This window comes from Mandrillus leucophaeus, unplaced genomic scaffold (assembly GCF_000951045.1).
Source record: "Mandrillus leucophaeus isolate KB7577 unplaced genomic scaffold, Mleu.le_1.0 Scaffold969, whole genome shotgun sequence".
NCBI lineage: Eukaryota > Metazoa > Chordata > Mammalia > Primates > Cercopithecidae > Mandrillus > Mandrillus leucophaeus.
In genome coordinates, this window is record NW_012110574.1 from 223,738 (window position 1) to 227,273 (window position 3,536).

Consider the following 3,536-nt stretch of genomic DNA (forward strand, 5'->3'; position numbering starts at 1 on the left):
CCTCCCAAAGCGCTTGGACTATAGGCATGAGCCACTGTGCCCGGCCGGATGCATGGTTTTTATCAACTGTCTCCAAAATTATCTTGTTATGCAGAAAGTTTTTTTCATTCATACATAATTTCAGTAGTTGCTTCCCTAACTGCAAAAGCAATCTCATTTAGTTGCGTAGCTCCTAAAAGCAGCTTTGAGTTAGAAGTATGTGCGCTACACCCCCACATAAGTGTGATTTGTGGGGCAGTTCAACACAAATATAACAATGTGTTTTTGTGAATGAGTTGGCATGTTAAATGCATCCTCTAGAAAAATAGTGTTATAGTCTTAAGATTTGCTTTTTAAGGTTGATACTGTGGGTTATTTTTGTGAGTAGCCTGATGTTTGAGACCTGTTTTTCTCAAAATAAACGAGTTCTTACTAAACCAGAAATTTGGAGGAAAAAAAGCAATGTTTTCTCTACATTTCCTACCTTAACAAATAAGTTATTCTCCTCTCAGTTTTGATTCACCAGGGGATTGAATCATATCCTGAAGAATCAAAACCAAATAATGTATCTGTTAAGGCAATGCAGGTTGTACACTAAAATTTCAGATGCTTAGAATAATATATTTTTTGCTCACATCACCATCGTCTGTGAGCCTTTTTTTTTTCTTTTGAGATGGAGTCTCGCTTTGTTGCCCAGACTGGAGTGCAGTGGCACTAGATCTAGTTGAATCTGCTCAACCTGTTTATCAGTGTCAGGTGCCAGATTCCAGTTCACTCTCGGTGTGCCTGTATGACTATCAGTGCGCCTGTATGACTCTTCTTTCCATAGTCTTTGAATTAAATTATTACTTATTTGAATGTTATATAATACAGCTCATACATTTCAAATGAAACCACCAGGTAAAATGAGTTGTGGCTTAGTATAAAGAAGCTGTTAGCAACTCAGTATTACATATACAGACGGATGCGGCTCAACAAGAATTTAGACAAAAATAATGAACTATAATGTGTTGCCATGATTTAGTCTCTAATGAGCTTATAAATAAATCCAGACTTCAGCACATACATACAGTTTTGTTCAGTACCTCTAAAGGTGGTATATCAAGAATTCTTATGCTACAGAGAAAACAGATTCTGCCAATACCTGAGAAATCAACAGGAAGGTTTTTTTTTTGAGGAGTTTCACTTCTCGCCCAGGTTGGAGTGTAATGGCACGATCTTGGCTCACTGTAACCTCTGCTTCCCGGGGTTCAAGCGATTCTCCTGCCTCAACCACCTAAGTAGCTGAGATTACAGGCGCGTGCTACCACACCCAGCTAATTTTTGTATTTTTAGTAGAGATAGGGTTTCACCATGTTGGTCAGGCTGGTCTCAAACTCCTAACCTCAGGCGATCCTCCCACCTTGCCTCAGAAAGTGCTGGGATTACAGGGGTGAGCCACCACACCTGGCCATCTGTGAGTTTTTTGTCTGCTTAAGAAGCCTTAATCTTTCAAGGATTGTATCTTCTTTCATTTTCTATCTGCATCTTTCTTTTTCTTTAGCCAATGGATGAAAACAATGTGTCAGAGAAGACACATTTGCTTCTTATCCACACATCACTTCCACTCATTACTAGTCAATATGGGTACAGCTGAGAATAGCAGTATCCTGGCACGACAGCCACTTCCTAGCAATAAAAACACACTAAAAAAATCATAAATCTTCTTTAAAAAGCTAACATATTTTAAACAAAATAAGTATATGCCTCAATAATAAAGTGCTTGTGGTAAAATATTACTTTTGTTGATCTCTATTGAGCTCGGGTAATATTTGACCAAAAGATAGCAAATATACAGCAGAAAAATATTACTTTAAATAAGAACGTTGTGAAGTTATTCTGTCAATACTATTATGACCTCATACTAATAGTCTCATCTATAGTTGTGCTACATCAAATGCTACTTTTTATTAAAAGTTGTATTTTATATAAGTATTTCATTTATATCACCCTCTCACTATTTCAATGTCTTCTTCCGTTTATATCAGTAGAAAACAGGCCAGCTGGTGTCAGGAAAGAACATGCTGCTATCGCTGTTTTAACGATGATGATGAAGAGCACTTGTTTGGGTGGTATTCAAGTGCCAAACACTGTTATTTGGCTTAAAGTACTGGTTTTCTATTTTTCCCTAAATTTATTGATAATATACAATTTTTTAGCTAAGAAGATTTTATCTCATTCATATGTTTTATGGAATTTGGTTTATGTTTAACTGTTTCTGATTTATCTGGAATGTGAAAATTTTCCATGAATCCAAATTAAGTACTAAAAACAATCTTTTACTAAAAGCCTTTGAGGCAAAGATTCATACTTTTTTTGTAACAGGGAAGAAATGTGTTAACCATGTACACAGTAATCACTCTGAATACAGCACTCTCAGTGCCCAGTATTCACCCTGAGTCACTCAGAAAAAATTGGTATCTCTGCAAAGACACAGAAAAAGGTGCCAAAAGGACGTGCACCACATTGCACATAAATGCTTTTCACATGCACCTATTAGGGTCTTAATTTAATGGGCTGTTATTTGCATGTCCAGATGCTTCCTGAATCTAGTCATACAATTTTTTGGCAGCTAATGGCATCTTTTACCCATTAGTTTCATATAATTATTTGTCTGGCTGGAAAATAAATTTTTTGTCAGTTTACTCTAAATTGAGAGACTAGATTTGCAATCTTCAATCTTTCAGTGTTGAGGTAAATCAGAGAAGAGCAATGTGTTATGTAGCATGCATTTTTCTGCCCATCAAAATTCTTGTATTGCCTTGGAAACCCGAGGGAGCCATCTAAATTACACTCCCTTTGAATCCTTTAGCCAGAATTTTAGATTTTAAAAGGTCAAGAACATAATGATGGAGTAAAGCAAAAATCATGTCTTTGCTCCATGTTAGTAATCAGGCCATTTCAAAAAGCATAGCAATTATGCCAACCCATTGAAAAAATGTGGTTTTGATGAATTTTATTCTACTTCAAATGTTTCATCCAATTGTTACTTTTATCATGTTAAACTAAGAAAAACTATATACATAACTCCATGCATTCTAGACATAATCATATTGTGTTTAAAGTACAATATTGTATTACAGTATAGTAAAATCCTCTGTAATTAGATATCAATTATTAATAAATTTATTATGTCTTCAAGGTATTTCAATTGTACAAATAATTAGGTATGCTTTTTCATAATAAGTTCAATTCTAGGAGGGTACACACTAGTCTCCATGGTATGCTTGTAATGAGTAGTGTAAAACTGGGCTACCAGAATGGTGCAGACATGCTGATTTAATTATAGTTAAGAATGAGATCCCTTGTTAGTAGACTGTTGATGTTCCAGAGGCTGATCATTCACTACGGCTTACTAAATGTCATTCCATAGTGCCAGTGAGCTCTTTCATCCAGGTTGTTTCTTCCTCCCATTGATGTAATCATGTGTTGTCTTCTCTGTTTATCTTAGGTTATCTCAGATGATAGGTGATTTTTTTTTTTTTTTTTTTTGCATAAATTAGACTCCTTTTTTTTCT